General features: G+C 48.4%; 1 protein-coding gene across 2 annotated transcripts in view; it reads left to right on the forward strand.

Annotated features, from left to right (window-relative positions):
• Positions 1 to 6,034: 6,034 nt before the first annotated feature.
• Positions 6,035 to 18,403, forward strand: part of RNF170 (ring finger protein 170) — a 36,035-nt gene continuing 23,666 nt past the window's right edge. Inside the window, exon 1 of one of the 2 annotated variants that reach the window (XM_073661171.1) lies at positions 6,035 to 6,254. The gene's annotated coding sequence lies outside the window, so the exon portion shown is untranslated. Of the gene's footprint in view, positions 6,255 to 17,033; positions 17,510 to 18,403 lie in introns of those variants that run through there. The other variant, XM_073661188.1, reaches the window with a different exon arrangement.

The raw sequence follows: 18,403 nt of genomic DNA on the forward strand, positions 1-18,403 counted from the left end.
TGATTCTGAGATTATTTTTTCGTGACATATTGTAGTTCATGATAGTGGTAAAATTTATTTGATATGGCTTACATTTATTTATTTGTGAAAAAATCGGAAATTTGGCGAAAATTGTGAAAATTTTCCCAATTTTCAAACTTTGAATTTTTATGCCCTTAAATCAGAGAGATATGTCACACAAAATAGTTAATAGATAACATTTCCCACATGTCTACGTTACATCAATACAATTTTGTAAACATGATTTTTTTTGTTAGAAAGTTAAAAGGGTTAAAAGTTGACCAGCGATTTCTCATTTTTACAACAGAATTTACAAAACCATTTTTTTAGGGACCACATCACATTTGAAGTGACTTTAAGTAGTCTATATGATAGAAAATACCCAAATGTGACACCATTCTAAAATCTGCACCCCTCAAAGTGCTCAAAACCACATTCAAGTTTATTAACCCTTCAGGTGCTTCACAGGAATTAATGGAATGTAGAAGGAAAAAATAAACATTTAACGTTTTTTCACAAAAATTTTACTTTTAGACCCAATTTTGGCGCTTTTACACAATAAAAATGATTTTATATAAAAAAATTATTTTTGCATTGCTTTATTCTGAGAGCTGTAACTTTTTTATTTTTCTGATGATGGAGCTGTATGTATGTTTTTTTGTGAGACAAGATGATTTTTCTAGCGATACCATTTTTCTTTACATTCGTCTTTTTGATTGCGTTTTATTCCACTTTTTGTTCAGCAGTATGATGTTAAAGCATAGTTTTTTGCCTTGTTTTTCATTTATGTTTTTTATGGTGTTCACTGAAGGGGTTAACTAGTGGGACTGTTTTATAGGTCAGGTTGTTCAGGACGCAGCAATACTAAATATGTGTACTTTTTTGTTTATTTGTTTTACACAGATACAGTAAATGTATTTATTGGATTCATATTTTTCTTTTTTTTTTTTGTTCTTTATTTTGTGATTTTTTTAAGGCTGAGTGCCCACGTAGCGTTTTTCAAGCGTTTATGCTGCGGAATTTCCGCAGCGTAAACGCTTGTGAAACGCTAGGTAATCCGCACCCCATGGTCCCCAAGGGGATTCCGCATGTTCTATGCACATGCTGCGGATTTTTCCGCAGCGTTTCTGCAGCGCTCATAAATCTGCAGCATGTTCATTAATTTTGCGGAAGCGCAGCGGAACTCCCGCCATTGACTTGCATTGAGACGCATAGAATCCGTGTCTGTACATTTGTACAAGCGGCTTCTATGCGTCTCTATGTGCGGATGGTACCCAGTTCTGGAGGAGAGGAGACTCTCCTCCAGACCTGGGTACCATTGTACCTGTAAAAAAAGAATAAAAAAAAAAATAAAGTTTATACTCACCTGTCCGGCGTCTTCTCTCTGCTTGCCGGCAGCGCTGAAGGACCTTCGGTGACGTCACAGTCATGTGACCGCAGGCCCTTCACCGCTGTGTCTCGCGATATGCCGGCAGCCAGGAACCAGCGAGGAAGCAGCGCTGCAGCCACGCCGGGCATCGGGGGTGAGTATAGCTTTATTTGAAGCATTGTTTTACGGTCACACTATATAAATCCATGCTGTTTGCATGGATTTATATAGTGTGACCTAGTTGTCAAGCACTTTCCAAGTGATGCTATCGCCTGGAAAGCGCTTGTCAATCTGCATGTGGATACGCATGTGAATCCGCATGTATTCCGCATGTATTCTGCAGGAAAAATGCATGCACAATCTGCATGCGTTTTTTCTGCCAGGGAGATGCATAAATGCTGCAGAAATTTTCTGCTTCATTTCTGCATCGTGGGCACATAGCCTAAACATATTTTTATAATTTTTATTAACTTTTTTACATTTTATTACATTGTCCCACTATGGGACATCAACTTTCCCTGCCTTGATCGCTGATCTAATACTCAGCAATGCATCTGCACTGCAGAGCATCAGATCAGCATCTGACAGACAGGAAGGCGGCATCTCAGCTCCTGCTCTCAGGCCACCTGCCTGAAGGACCCCGTGGCCATCTTGGGACTGGGGGTTACCATGGAGACCATCAGCACAACGCGATGCGCTGTGCTGATGGTCTCACTCCCTCTGCGATGCTGTCATGCCAGGTGTAAGTGCAACACAGAGGGAAAAGGGAGAGGGAGCCCAGACACTAAGGAAAGGGGGAAGTGGAGATCTCCTAGTCTGGTCTAGCGTCACCCTGTCTCAACTAACGTCCCTAGATAGCCTCCTCAGCAATTGCTGATTGTGTGCCTCACCCTACTTTCCCTGGCGTAAGGCTACGACTAGGCATGGAAGGAGATGAGCACTAGCCAACCTCCACTAAAACTCTGAAGACAACAAGGGTAGACAAAACAGGTGAAAATGGCTTAGCTTTAGATGAACTCCAAATGTGCACACGGCCTCAAGCTACAGATAGGACGAGGTACAGCTCCTGCTAAGCTTCACAAGTAGAAATTAATATAACCGGCGATGCCCTCTCAGACACACCAGGTATATAAACACCCAGGCCAGAGAGCTAATTAGCAAGAGAGAGGTAGTCGCTCGGTCCTAAAAACAGCCTCTTATCTAAGCAGCTGTCTGCAATGCCAAACGTGGAGATCTTCTGCAACCCACTACAGGGCGACTGTCTGTCACCTCTGACACACCCGTGACAGATGCCCTGCGATGTCACTGTCACTATTGACAGCGGCATCACAGGGGCTAAACACCCATGATCGTGGGTGTTGCTGCGTGGTGTCAGCTCTCACATAGAGCTGACACCCGCACTTGATCGCGGCATCGCTTAGCTCCCGTGGCGTGGCATGTCGGAAAGGGGTTAAAGGGCCATCAGTGCTGAGGGTCTGACTGCTGTTCCATAGGACAGGCTCTGGCAAAAGTCACACTGCATATTTTACAGAGGGGTAAAAATGCTCCTCTTAGCAATTTTGTTAAGGTGTTGTTTTTAGCCGAGAAGGTATATATAATTTGCAGTAACTCAAATCTATAGTACATGGATTGGTATACATCAGACCTGGGCAAAGTGCAGCACGCAGGCCACATCTGGCCCTCTGGCTGTTCCTGTCTGGCTCGTGGACTGAGGCAGCCAAAGGGCTGAAAACAGTGGCCCACAGGTTGCAACATGTGACCACACTCCCGGCTTCCAAAGTTGCCAACCGTCCAGAAAAGTTCATAAAAATATGGCAATTTTTGCCCGGTCCGTAAAAAAAATTTAAGGTGTCAGTGATTTTTTTTTTTTTAAGAAGAAACTTATGCACATAGTTTTGACTGTAATTCTCATCATTTTATAGTGAATACAGTGGTCGCACACTCACTGATCAGCAAGTTATCACCTATCCCATAGTTAGGTCATAACTTGTTTTCACTGCACAACCCCTTTTAAAGGACTCTGTCAGCACAGTATGACTATGTAAACCAAACACAGAAAAGAAGCCGCCGCTCTGTTGATGTGACATCAGCAGAGGCAGCTGAATTCCCGCCAGGAGGGGTCTGTGACCGCTGTGTGCCGGGGAAGAACAGTGCCGGGCACAACAGGCAGGTAGGTAGCAACTACCTGAATGTTAGTGCTTAGGCACATTTATTGTTTTTCATTAAGTCCCGGATATCCCCTTTAATGAGTGTGAGAGGGAGAAAGCTGGGCCATTTTTTTAAATTAATAAAATTTGTTTTTTATTATCGCTTTTCGTAATATAACAAATAGCTCAGATTGTTCAGTTTTGATAGAAGTTAACTTTTCGTGTATGTGCACAAGTCTTGGCCAGCACCACCATTTTGAAGAGCGGGTGGAAATTTGCAGGGAGGGTCATGACAGTGATGGAGCACAACAATCTTTTACGCCTCTCCTCGCGAAGCTCTGCCCACTCTTCAAAAATGTTGGTGCTGTGGACAGGACTGGTGCAAAACTTGAGCAATTCCCTAAAAAAGCATTAAAAAGCCAGGAAATCAGGGATGGACATATCATTGGTGCAACCAGTGCGGCCGCACAGGGGCCCAAGGGAAAAGGGCGCCTCCAACGCAAGTGCAATTTTGCATTTTTAGGAGCTCTGGGGCTGCAAAGGGCCCATATATTGTTCTTGCACAGAGGCTCTTTTATGTCTATGTCTGCCAGTGCATGATATCGTTATAATTATAAAGCTGGTATACATAATACTGTACAGACCAAAGAGAAGAACAAAGCACCTGTAATCTCATTATTCCTGGGCCTCTTTATAACCCCTCGCTTCAGTAACTCCATTCTAGCCATCTCTGTAATGAGTCGTCTAGATCGGAGTTGATTTTTTGAGGACCTCTTAGCAGCTCCATTCTAGACACCTCAGTACTGAACCATCTAGACTAGTGAAGGCTCCCGTGAGTCCTCAAAAAATCAACTCCATTCTATTCACCTCACTAGTGAGTCGTCTACAGTGGAGTTAAAATGAGGTCCTCAAAAAATCACCTCCGATCTAAGAGTGGGTGGAGATTTGCAGAGGGTTGTGACAGTGACTGAGCGCAGCCGACAGAATTTACATCAGAAAAGTGGTGTAAATTATACCAGCAGTGGTCTCCAGTGACCCCGGACATTCCTGTATATATGTATATTACCAGCAGTGGTCTCCAGTGACCCCGGACATCTCTGTGCGGCACATTATGATGACTGACGGTGGCGCTCTTTTACGCCTCTCCCAGAGCTCTTCAAAAATGTCAGTGCTGTGGACAGGACTGGTGATCACACAGCAAAAGTCAGATTTTGGCAAAACTGAACAATCATTTCAGTAATGTGTAATTTTTTATATTACAAAAAGTGATAATAAAAATGCAAGTTTACTAATCAGGAAAAAAAAAAATTTGCCCAAATGCATAAAAAATGTAAGTGTAAAAAAATTCATGTATGACTTGTGATGTCTGTTCCATTAAAAACTTGGGCAATTCCCTCAAAAAGCATTAATAAGCCAGATGAGGCCACTAGAATGGAGTCTATGAGGAGCTCCTGGAATCAGCTCCATTCGAGGTGATTTTTTGAGGACCTTGTTCAAGCAACTCCACTGTAGTCACCTCAGCACAAGGACCACAAAAGATCAACTGCAACCAGCCATTAGGGACTAGGGAGCACCGAACCATTAGGGACTGGGGAGCACCGAGCCATTAGGGACTGGGGAGCACCGAGCCATTAGGGACTGGGGAGCACCGAGCCATTAGGGACTGGGGAGCACCGAGCCATTAGGGACTAGGGAGCACCGAGCCATTAGGGACTAGGGAGCACCGAGCCATTAGGGACTAGGGAGCACCGAGCCATTAGGGACTAGGGAGCACCGAGCCATTAGGGACTGGGGAGCACCGAGCCATTAGGGACTGGGGAGCACCGAGCCATTAGGGACTGGGGAGCACCGAGCCATTAGGGACTGGGGAGCACCGAGCCATTAGGGACTGGGGAGCACCGAGCCATTAGGGACTGGGGAGCACCGAGCCATTAGGGACTGGGGAGCACCGAGCCATTAGGGACTGGGGAGCACCGAGCCATTAGGGACTGGGGAGCACCGAGCCATTAGGGACTGGGGAGCACCGAGCCATTAGGGACTAGGGAGCACCGAGCCATTAGGGACTAGGGAGCACCGAGCCATTAGGGACTAGGGAGCACCGAGCCATTAGGGACTAGGGAGCACCGAGCCATTAGGGACTGGGGAGCACCGAGCCATTAGGGACTGGGGAGCACCGAGCCATTAGGGACTGGGGAGCACCGAGCCATTAGGGACTGGGGAGCACCGAGCCATTAGGGACTAGGGAGCACCGAGCCATTAGGGACTGGGGAGCACCGAGCCATTAGGGACTGGGGAGCACCGAGCCATTAGGGACTGGGGAGCACCGAGCCATTAGGGACTGGGGAGCACCGAGCCATTAGGGACTGGGGAGCACCGAGCCATTAGGAACTAGGGAGCACCGAGCCATTAGGAACTAGGGAGCACCGAGCCATTAGGGACTAGGGAGCACCGAGCCATTAGGAAGCCGTGTGTGAGTGTGTGCTGTGCAGCAGGAAGTGATGGAAGTTCCTGCTCAGAGCCCTCCTCCAGGAAGTCATGAGTCTGTCCTGTCCCGTCCCAGTAGCTGACAGGCTGACTACATGGGAACCTGAACGCCGCTCTGCCTGCAGTGTGATTCCCGGGCATTCCCTGTAGCTGACTGGACTCCTCTGCGCGCGGTCCTGTAGTTGCAGCACAAGTTACCGCAAAGTGACAACTGACAGACCCTGCTGGACCCCGCGTCCATGAGACCCGTGCAGGTAATGTGCGCGTCCACGAGACCCGTGCAGCTAATGTGTGCGCGTCCACGAGACCCGTGCAGCTAATGTGTGCGCGTCCACGAGACCCGTGCAGCTAATGTGTGCGCGTCCACGAGACCCGTGCAGGTAATGTGTGCGCGTCCACGAGACCCGTGCAGGTAATGTGTGCGCGTCCACGAGACCCGTGCAGCTAATGTGTGCGCGTCCACGAGACCCGTGCAGCTAATGTGTGCGCGTCCACGAGACCCGTGCAGGGAATGTGTGCGCGTCCACGAGACCCGTGCAGGGAATGTGTGCGCGTCCACGAGACCCGTGCAGGGAATGTGTGCGCGTCCACGAGACCCGTGCAGGGAATGTGCGCGCGTCCACGAGACCCGTGCAGGGAATGTGTGCGCGTCCACGAGACCCGTGCAGGGAATGTGTGCGCGTCCACGAGACCCGTGCAGGGAATGTGTGCGCGTCCACGAGACCCGTGCAGGGAATGTGTGCGCGTCCACGAGACCCGTGCAGCTAATGTGTGCGCGTCCACGAGACCCGTGCAGCTAATGTGTGCGCGTCCACGAGACCCGTGCAGGTAATGTGTGCGCGTCCACGAGACCCGTGCAGGGAATGTGTGCGCGTCCACGAGACCCGTGCAGGGAATGTGTGCGCGTCCACGAGACCCGTGCAGGGAATGTGTGCGCGTCCACGAGACCCGTGCAGGGAATGTGTGCGCGTCCACGAGACCCGTGCAGGGAATGTGTGCGCGTCCACGAGACCCGTGCAGGGAATGTGTGCGCGTCCACGAGACCCGTGCAGGGAATGTGTGCGCGTCCACGAGACCCGTGCAGGGAATGTGTGCGCGTCCACGAGACCCGTGCAGGGAATGTGTGCGCGTCCACGAGACCCGTGCAGGGAATGTGTGCGCGTCCACGAGACCCGTGCAGCGAATGTGTGCGCGTCCACGAGACCCGTGCAGCGAATGTGTGCGCGTCCACGAGACCCGTGCAGCGAATGTGTGCGCGTCCACGAGACCCGTGCAGCGAATGTGTGCGCGTCCACGAGACCCGTGCAGGGAATGTGTGCGCGTCCACGAGACCCGTGCAGGGAATGTGCGCGCGTCCACGAGACCCGTGCAGGGAATGTGTGCGTGTCCACGAGACCCGTGCAGGGAATGTGTGCGCGTCCACGAGACCCGTGCAGGGAATGTGTGCGCGTCCACGAGACCCGTGCAGGGAATGTGCGCGCGTCCAAGTGGAATGAAATTTATTGGATATTTTAAACTTTTTTTTAACAAATTAAAAACTGAAAAGTGGGGCGTGCAATATTATTCGGCCCCCTTGAGTTAATACTTTATCGCCACCTTTTGTTTCGATTACAGCTGCGAGTCGCTTGGGGTATGTCTCTATCAGTTTTGCACATCGAGAGGCTGAAATTCTTGCCCATTCTTCCTTGCAAAACAGCTCGAGCTCATTGAGGCTGGATGGAGGGCGTTTGTGAACAGCAGTTTTCAGCTCTTTTCACAGATTCTCGATTGGATTCAGGTCTGGACTTTGACTTGGCCATTCTAACACCTGGATACATTTATTTTTGAACCATTCCATTGTAGATTTTGCTTTATGTTTGGGATCATTGTCTTGTTGGAAGATAAATCTCCGTCCCAGTCTCTTTTGCAGACTCCAACAGGTTTTCTTCCAGAATGGTCCTGTATTTGGCTCTGTCCATCTTCCCATCAATTTTAACCATCTTCCCTGTCCCTGCTGAAGAAAAGCAGACCCAAACCATGATGCTGCCACCACCATGTTTGACAGTCAGGATGGTGTTTTGAGGGTGATGAGCTGTTGCTTTTACGCTAAACATATAATTTTGCATTGTGGCCAAAAAGTTTGATTTTGGTTTCATCTGACCAGAGCACCTTATTCCACATGTTTGGTGTGTCTCCCAGGTGGCTTGTGGCAAACTTCAGACGAGACTTTTTATGGATATCTTTGAGAAATGGCTTTCTTCTTGCCACTCTTCCATAAAGGCCAGATTTGTGCAGTGCACGAATGATTGTTGTCCTATGGACAGACTCTCCCACCTCAGCTGTAGATCTCTGCAGTTCATCCAGAGTGATCATGGTCCTTTTGGCTGCATCTCTGATCAGTCTTCTCCTTGTTCGAGATGAAAGTTTAGAGGGACGGCCGGGTCTTGGTAGATTTGCAGTGGTCTGACACTCCTTCCATTTCAATATGATCGCTTGCACAGTGCTCCTTGAGATGTTTAAAACTTGGTAAATCTTTTTGTATCCAAATCCGGCTTTAAACTTCGCCACAACAGTATCTCGGACCGGCCTGGTGTGTTCCTTGGTCTTCATGATGCTCTCTGCACTTGAAACAGAACCCTGAGACTATCACAGAGCAGGTGCATTTATACGGAGACTTGATTACACACAGGTGGACTCTATTTATCATTACCAGTCATTTAGGACAACATTGAATCATTCAGAGATCCTCACTGAACTTCTGGAGTGAGTTTGCTGCACTGAAAGTAAAGGGGCAGTTTTTAATTTGTTAAAGTTTAAAATATCCAATAAATTTCGTTCCACTTCACGATTGTGTCCCACTTGTTGATTCTTCCCCCAAAAATTAGAATTTTATATCTTTGTTTGAAGCCAGAAATATGGCAAAAGGTAGAAAAGTTCAAGGGGGCCAAGTACTTTCACAAGGCACTGTAGATGGCAGCTATGGAGGGGAGGAGGAGCTAGAGGCAGGCAGACATTCTGCAAGTTCTGTTGAAACCACAGTAAGGGTATGTGCCCACGATCAGGAGCCACTGCGGGTTTGAAGCTACGTGTCTATGCAGCATCAAACCCGCAGCAGCCAGATGTTACAGCATAGTGGATGGATTTCTAGAAAACCCATGTCCACTATGCATCTCTGGGCACCTGCGAATCACCTGCGGAAACTGACATGCGGCGCGTCTTTCAGACTCACAACATGTCAATTCCTCTTGCGAGTTCACATGTGGAATTTCCCCATAGATTAACATCAATGAGGAAAGTCCACATGTGAAAAAATTAATTGTGGCCGCTCATTTGCCTAATGAGGGTGTAAGCCGCGCGGCTGTTCTGCAGCGACGGGGCCGCAGCGGGAACATCATGGGCACATAGCCTAAGGGTATGTTCACACATTGCATTTTTTTCAGCGTTTTTTTTTTTTTTTTAATGCAAATTTTTACCTGCTTTATGCAGTACCAGCAAAGATTGAGATTTCAGAAATCTCATGCACACAGCTCGTTTTTTTTTGTCCTCAGTATTTTGTTCAAAACCTCGGGTTTTGCAAAATGCCGCATGTCACTTCCTTCAGCGTTTTATCAGCATTTTTCACCCATTGAAAGTTTACTGCCAAGAGAGCAAGTTTTGCTGCAGAAAAACCCCCCAGCAAAAACACAATGTGTGAACATAGCCTTACAGTTCTCCTCAGAACTCTGAGCACTGATAGTGTCAGACAGCCGCTACCAAGACAAAATAATGGGATTCATTAACCCCTTCATGATCTTGGGATTTTGCGTTTTCGTTTTTTGCTCCCCTTCTTCCCAGAGCTATACCTTTTTTTTATTTTTCTGTCAATATGGCCGTGTGAGGGCTTGTTTTTTTGCGGGATGAGTTTTACTTTTCAACGACACCATTGATTTTACCATATAGTGTACTGTAAAACTGGAAATTTCAAAGTGTGGTGAAATTGCAAAAAAATTCCACAATGTTTTTTTTTTATAACCATGTTCACTAAATGCTAAAACTGACCAGCCATTAAGATTCTCCAGGTCATTAGGAGTTTGTAGATACCAAACATGTATAGGTTCTTTTTGATTTGAGTGGTGACAAAAAAAATCCAGAGTTTGTGTAGTTAAAAAAAAAAAAAGCGCCATTTTCTGAGACCCGTAGCCTCTCCATTTTTCAAGGGCTGGGTTAGGGCTTACTTTCTGCATGCCGAGTTTACGTTTTTATTGTTAACGTTTTGGGCCAGGTACAATGTTTTGATCGCCTGTTGTTACATTTTATTGCAATGTTGCTTCGATCAAAAAAACATAATTCTGGCGTTTTTCTTCCTTTTTTTTTTTTACTTCAATAGTCTCCTTGCTTCAGCCCTGCTATGTGTGGCAGAAATCATCATCTTCTATGGTGTTCATAGCAGATCAGCAATGACAAGAACGGGAGTTTTTCCCCTCCCCCATGACAGCACACCTTGAGAGAGAGGATCCGCCCCACCAAGGACAGGAAACCGTCTGAAATAAAAGGGCGGTACCTCTCCCTCGCTTCAGTTGGTTTCCTGTCCTTGATGGGGAACCTGTCTGGAAGAAAGAAGACTTACCTGGGGCTGTCCCGGTGTGGAAGAGCGGGCACTGGCCTGTGCACCGGGTTCAGTATCCCAGAAGCGCCGTCCGCAGCTTCCCCTGGGGTCTCTGCGCCGAGCGGGGCGCACGCGGTGAGGCAGGCTCTGTCCTCCCGGAGACCGCGGCGCCGTCCTCCCCCTGCAGTGTGGAACGCTTCCGGGTGTGATGCGCCTGACGTCACGGCGCAGGGCACGCTGGGAGCGGTGCGCTGGGTGACGTCAGGAGGCGGCGCCGATCCAAGATGGCGGCGCCCATCGGAGCGTCCCAGGCCGTTTTTTTTTTTTTTTTTTTTTCAACGGAGCTCCGGCCTGAGGAAGGGGGAGGGCCCACAGACCGGAGGAGGCTGGATGGCCCTATATTTAAGGGGGGGAGCTATCCTGGAAGCGTGGTGCGCTTCTGAGACATGGCTGATCCAGATAGCCAGGAGCAGCAGCAGCTTACCCCCCCACCTCAGCAACAGAAAAAGCAGAGGGATGCATCGTTTACAGACAGCCGCTCGAGTAATCGTAGTGGCAGCCGCAGGAGTAAGGCTTCGAGTGCCTCGGGACCATCCAGAATGGAATCATCGGTTCTGCGACAGCCTCCGAATCCGGTACCCGTTTGTGACCTCCGAGGGTGAGTGAGCTTCGTGAATGTCACTGGTTAATAACGGGAAGTCTCTTATGTGCTTCCTTTTTTTAGGAGCCTAAGAAGAGTAGTGCCAAGCAAAAGCATAGAATGTGTGCCCTTTGCCAAGCTTCTCTCTCAGTAGAGTGGCAGAAACCACTTTGCCAGGGCTGTGTGACCAAAACCATAGCTGAGAATTCCCGGGATTTTGCTGCAGATTTAAAGTCCATAGTACATGCAGAAGTTCAGGGGTCCCTGAAAGGGTTCCTTAGAGGGAAGAAAAGGCCCCGTAGAGAGGTTTCCCCCGTCTCTGATTCCTCCCAGTCCGAGGAGCAGTGGGATTCATCGTCCTCTTCCTCATCGGGGGGCGGTAGACCCTGCTTCCCCATTGAGAATACAGACAGACTGGTTAGGGCAGTAAGATCAACCATGGGTCTGGAGGAAGAGAGAGCATCTAAATCCCGGGAGGACATCATGTTTGCGGGCTTGGGAGAGAAGAAGAGACGCTCATTTCCGGTTAACAGTAAGATTCAGGGCCTCATTGACCGGGAGTGGAGGAGACCTGAGAGATCAGGGGCTTTACCCTCCTTCTCCAAAAGAAGGTACCCCTTCGAAGAGAAGGATGCGGAACCTTGGGATAAGATCCCCAAGGTGGACGGGACTGTGGCAAGGTCATCGAAAAGATCTTCCCTGCCCTTGGAGGACTCTGGCGTCCTAAAAGATGCCCTGGATAAAAGAGCTGACTCCTTCCTGCGCCACACGTGGGAGGCGGCGGCAGGTGGCCTAAAACCAGCGGTGGCTAGCACCTGTGTGGCGAGGTCCTTGATGGTGTGGCTCCAACAGCTGGAAGACCAGCTTAAAGATAAAAAGGTCTCCAGACAGGCTTGCAGAGCTACCTCTAATACAAACAGCATCGGCCTTCCTGGCCGACTCTTCAGCTGACTCGGTCAGACTGTCAGCTAGGGCAGCGGGACTATCCAACGCAGCCAGGCGGGCCTTGTGGCTCAAAGGTTGCCCAGGCGACCTACCTTCGAAACAGAAACTGTGCTCCCTCCCATGTGATGGTAGACTCCTGTTTGGCCAAAAGTTAGAAGACCTGTTGGAAAAAGCAGGCGATAAAACCAAAGGGTTCCTGGGATTTTCGGGGGAACCAAGAAGATTTAGTTTTCGGAGGAGAAAATTTAACCGGGGTCGTCCTCCGGGAGACAAAAAGAAATGGGAAGCCAAGTCCAAAAAAGAATCGGGCTACATGTTTGGAGGACCATCCTCGAGTTCGAAGAGATCCTCCCAATGACGCCAGGCTGGAAGTGGGTGGAAGGCTTTCCCACTTTCTTCCAGCTTGGGATGCGATAACAGCAAACCCCTGGATTCTGAAAATTATCAGTGGAGGCCTGAAGATCCGGTTCAGCCAGACCCCCTGGCGGACCTTTGTGGTTACCCCCCTACGAAAGGTCCAGGAAGAACAATTAGCCCTGGAAACAGAAGTGTTAGAGTTAGTAGGAAAGCAGGTCCTTCTCGAAGTACCAGCAACACAGAGAGGGAGGGGGTTCTATTCCCCACTATTCATGATAAAAAAAACAAACGGGTCCTTAAGGACCATCATCAACCTCAGGAGTCTGAACCAAGTAGTAGAAAACCAGACTTTCAAGATGGAGTCAGTAAGCTCGGCAGTGAAGCTCTTACATCGCAACTGCTTTATGGCTGTAATAGACTTGAAGGACGCATATTATCACGTCCCAATCCATCCGGAGTATCAGAAGTTTCTGAGAGTAGCCCTGTTTATTCAGGGGAAGCTGAGGCATTTTCAGTTTGCTGCCCTACCCTTTGGCCTCTCCATTGCCCCGAGAATATTTACGAAACTAATAGCAGAAGTGACAGCCTTCCTACGGATCAAGAATGTAGTGATCGTGCCATATTTAGACGACTTCTTGATAATAGGGAAAACAGAAGCCCACTGCTCCAGTCAGCTCCTAGTGGTCACGGAAGTGTTGCGTCAGCTGGGGTGGTTAGTAAATTTCCAAAAAATCAAGACTAACCCCCTCCAGGACTCAGACCTTTCTGGGTCTAATCCTAGACTCTCGTCGCCAAACCTGCTTCCTCCCAGAGGACAAAATCTGCAGGTTGATTGCATTAGTCTCGAAGGCCATTCAAGCTCCAGAGATGTCTCTGAGAGAGGCAATGTCCCTCCTGGGTTCTATGACGGCCTGTCTCCCAGCAGTAATGTGGGCCCAGGGGCATATGAGGCGGCTTCAGTGGGAGGTCCTGTCAGCACAGAGGTCCTGCAACGGGCATTTAGAAGGCAGGCTCTCTCTCTCCCCACAAGTAGTAGATTCCCTTTCGTGGTGGACAGTCAGGGGAAATCTAACCGCATGCGTTCAATGGTCCAGACCAGTAGATCGGGTAATTACGACCGACGCAAGCAGTTCCGGATGGGGGGATCATCTGGCAGAACTCGCAATACAGGGTCACTGGGCTTACCACGAGGGGGGAGCATCCTCAAACTTAAAGGAGCTTTGGGCCGTAGAAAGATCCCTCAGGGCCTTCCTCCCTCACATCCAAAATCACCATGTCCAGGTCAGGTCCGACAACCGGACAGCAGTAGCCTATGTGAATCACCAAGGAGGGACAAGGTCACGCCCTCTGATGGTGGTGGCAGACAGGATCCTTGGTCTAGCAGAGCGAAACCTCCTATCCCTCAGCGCCCTTCACATAAAGGGGATAGAAAACGTGAAAGCAGATTTTCTAAGCCGCCATACCCTAAGACAGGGGGAGTGGGGGTTGAACCCGGAGGTCTTCCATCAGATTGTCCAGTTATGGGGGCAGCCAGACATAGACCTGTTCGCCACAAGGGCAAACAGAAAGGTGCAGAGATTTTGCTCCCTAAATCCGGCAGAAAATCCCCATGCCGTAGATGCCCTCCAGATTCCTTGGGGGTTCAGGAAGGCCTATGCCTTTCCGCCATTAGTGATGATTCCAGTAGTGGTGAGGAAGATCCGGGAGGAAGGCGCCAGGGTGATTTTGATAGCCCCTTTTTGGCCCAAGAGGCCTTGGTTCTCTCTGCTTCGGCTAATGTCGGTGTCAGATCCCTGGATTCTACCAGAGAGGCCGGACCTTCTCATGCAGGGACCAGTATTCCATGCCCAGGCCAGGGGGTTCCATCTTTCGGCATGGAATTTGAGAGGTCGCTATTGAGTAGCAAGGGGTTTTCACCAGGCTTAGTTTCTACTTTATTGGGGAGCAGAAAACCAATTACAACTAAGATTTATAGAAGGGTTTGGGGTAAATTCCTAGAGTTTATAGATATCCCGCTATCGAGCAAACCTCCGATCAGAGGGATCCTGGAATTTCTGCAAAAGGGGCGGGACCTGGGTCTAGCTACAGGGACCCTTAAGGTTCAAGTTTCAGCTTTGGGAGCACTCTACAATTGTAATCTGGCTGGGAATAGGTGGATCTCGAGGTTTATCAAGTCCTGTGCCAGAGCAGGACCGGTTAGATCCTTGGGTGTTCCTCCTTGGGACCTGAACTTAGTCTTGAACGCTCTTACTAGTGAACCATTTGAACCTCTACACAAGGTTTCTCCAAAAATTCTCACCCTTAAGACCATCCTCCTAGTGGCCTTAACGTCAGCCCGTAGGGTGGGTGATCTGCAGGCCCTTTCGGTTAATCCTCCTTACACACAAATCTTTGAGGATAGGGTCACCTTGCGGCCAGATCCAGCATACCTTCCCAAGGTGGTATCTAGATTTCACCGTAGTCAGGAGATTGTGCTACCCTCGTTCTGCAGCAATCCCAAGAACCCAGGGGAAGTCAGGTTCCATAGCCTAGATGTTAGGAGGTCCCTGCTACAGTACATTCACATGACTAGTCTGTGGAGGAAAGACGGTTCTCTGTTCCTGGCCTTTCAAGGGTGTAGGAAAGGTCACGGGGTGTCCAAGGGTACCATCTCTAGGTGGCTCAGGGAGGCCATTTGCTTAGCCTATACGTCCACAGGGGTTCCAGCCCCGGACAATGTGAGGGCTCATTCCACCAGAGCCGTTGCAACCTCCTGGGCAGAGAGAGCAGACGTCTCGATCGAGCAGATATGTAGGGCTGCTACTTGGTCTACACCATCCACCTTCTTTAAGCACTATCGGTTGGATCTATCCTCTTCTGATCTCACCTTTGGGAGAAGGGTACTTCAGGCGGTGGTCCCTCCCTAGGGTGCTCATAAATTCTCCAAAATTCTCTCAAGGTGTGCTGTCATGGGGGAGGGGAAAACACCAAGGTTACTTACCGGTAGCCGGTTTTTCCTGAGCCCATGACAGCACCCGTAGTTTCCCCCCCTTATTTTTTCTATGTTTCTCACACCCTGGTGTGCACTGTTTGGGGTGGTGTGTATATGTATATTGTGGTGTTGGTTATGTGCCTAACCTCTTTAGGGAGGTCCTCTCAATGCTCTGTAAACAACTGAAGCGAGGGAGAGGTACCGCCCTTTTATTTCAGACGGTTTCCTGTCCTTGGTGGGGTGGATCCTCTCTCTCAAGGTGTGCTGTCATGGGCTCAGGAAAAACCGGCTACCGGTAAGTAACCTTGGTGTTTCTGCAGACCCCTGGTTGGCATGACTACTCATCTTTGCCCAGTGATCATGTGACAGGGTCGCTGATGGGCTGGGTTTGTGATGCGCTACCAGCAAGCTCATGTTAAATGCCACTGTCAGAGATTGACAGCGGCATTTAACATGTTAACAGCTGTAGGTGGATTGCAATTCCATCCGCAGCTGTTAGGGGCCCATGATAGCTGATTTGATCAGCTATGCTGTCTGGTGCCTGCATGCAGCCAAATGCAGAGGGAAGAAAATTAACTTTATTCTCCTCACCAGCATTCGGTTTCAGTCATGGAGGTGGGGGCGCCATGGGTTCAGTCACTGCTGAATACAGAGCGGCCCTGACTGACACTTGCTCTATATTGAGGCCAACTGTCAGGGTCGCGGTTACAGCGGCCGCTCTGTATTCTCAGAGCAGTGACTGAACCAGCGGCGCCCCCGCCTCCATGACTGAAACCGAATGCTGGTGAGGAGAATAAAGTTAATTTTCTTCCCTCTGCATTCGGCAGCATAATAATAACGCTGTTAACCTGGAGATTAACCCCATATCTGCAAGTTATTAGTGTTATTTCTGGTGACAGGTTCCCTTTGTCTACCTTCAACCTTAAAACTATGAAACTACCATCTTCCATTGCTGTAATGGGCGGATCTGTATTTACTGAAGGCAGATTTTATCAGTGAATTGAGAGTCCTGATCAGTCCTGGCGGAGGAAGCAGATTTCTCTGATAAGATATATTACACAGTTCATTATTTTCATTTGTACTCTCGATTTCTGAAATAAAAAATGAAAACAACGGTTACGCTTTATCATTAATCATACGTTGCATTGTATCAAGACTTTCCCATTGATTTATGAAATAAAAATTTAAAGCTACGGTTACTCTTTAAGGCAGTGCTCACTCTGTGCAAGCAACTGTTGTCAATCATCTAATGAGTAGTTTGCCTCATGCTAATTGAGGGGGCAGAATGGCGCACAGAGCCCTTGGCCATGCCAAGGGTGCATCATAGAACAGTAATCTTCATATCGACTAAAATGTAAAAGCAGTCAAATCAATACAACAGGCATGATTTTTATTGGGGCTTACTCCCCTATATGACTGTAATAGCAGTTTACTTGGAGTTTTGGGAGTGACACACCTCCTTTAAGGCTTAGGCAAAATGGTGACTTTTGTCCGAAGACTGCTGTATCGCAGAATAGTGCGAGTGAATGAAACAGCAAAGCATGCAACGGTTTCTGACTTTCTGCTTGTTGTGGTTGCAGTGCCTTGCCGGTTGCAGTGCAAGTCTTGCATTATGCTGCGATTAAGCAGCGACATGCAGTGCTCTTTGGCTGCGACACAGGTCGCTCAAGCCTAAACTTTTATGATTTACGTTTGTCAAAGGTTAACCATCGATGGCTCCTGCCTCGGACTCATCAGTCATGCTGATGTACCCCCATGTTGTGAAGTCTCTGTGTAGCCCCAGCCTATAGCAGTAACCATGCTGAATGACAACCTGAATCCTCCTCCTATTTACTCAGTGTAAACGGTGAACATCATGTGGTAGCAACCATGATCTGTCTCAGGGCAAATCTGTCTGGGAAGCATGTTATTTAGATACTACACACATTTCTGACCTGATAAAGACCAAGCACCACAAATTTACAGTGAAGGGGCTAAAGCTCCGGCAATGTAGCAGGAGGTCGACTGGTATCTGACAGCTAGAGACCCTAAGGTAAAGACACAGCTTCTGTCTTCTCAAAAAGCCTATACATAATAGATATCCATAATACCATAATAACCTGGATAATTCATTCAACAGGTTATTTGGTGTGAACAAAAAAAATATGAATTAAAAAAGGAAAACACAAATAGTTTTAGCTATATTTTCATCGTAATACCAAACTATAATATTTGCATAATAATTTATATGTACTACAAAAAATAATAGTTTGTCCCACATAACACCATACTTCACCTAGCCTCCATCCTCCCCCATGTTTCACTTTTATTATGACGTCCTCAGGGTATATAGGGTCTCTATGACCTACAGCTTATGAGTTGTGTAATGTGATGTTCTGTGACAGCTGTGACTTTGTTGGGCACAGACTTGCTGTCAATGGGTTTATCATGACAGAGAGGGTCCAGAAGTCAGCAGTGTCTGATTTCACCTACTCTTGCACTGATTAGAAGCACTTCACCATCATATTAAACAGTGCAGGTTTCTGCTCGCAGTGCAAGGGTTAATCTGTTCAGTTGACCGCTCCTGGAGCTTTCTGGCTTTGATGGTCTCAGTTGTTCAGTCCTGGTCACTCTCCACTGCTGAGGTGTTATGGAAGCCCAGGTTGCTTTGATAGCAGCCTTCAGCACATCTGCATTGTTGGGTCTGATGTCTCTCATCCTCCTCTTGACAACACTCCATAGATTCTCCATGGGGTTAAGGTCAGGCGAGTTTGCTGGCCAATCAAGCACAGTGATACTGTTGTTTTTAAACCAGGTATTGGTACTTTTGGCAGTGTGGACAGGTGCCAAGTCCTGCTGGAGAATGACATTTCCATCTCCAAAAAGCTTGTCAGCAGAGGGAAGCATGAAGTGCTCTAAAATGTCCTGGTAGACAGCTGTGCTGACT

The sequence above is a fragment of the Phyllobates terribilis genome, unplaced genomic scaffold (assembly GCF_046119375.1).
Source record: "Phyllobates terribilis strain yellow unplaced genomic scaffold, ASM4611937v1 Scaffold_1__5_contigs__length_1240528914, whole genome shotgun sequence".
Classification (NCBI taxonomy): domain Eukaryota; kingdom Metazoa; phylum Chordata; class Amphibia; order Anura; family Dendrobatidae; genus Phyllobates; species Phyllobates terribilis.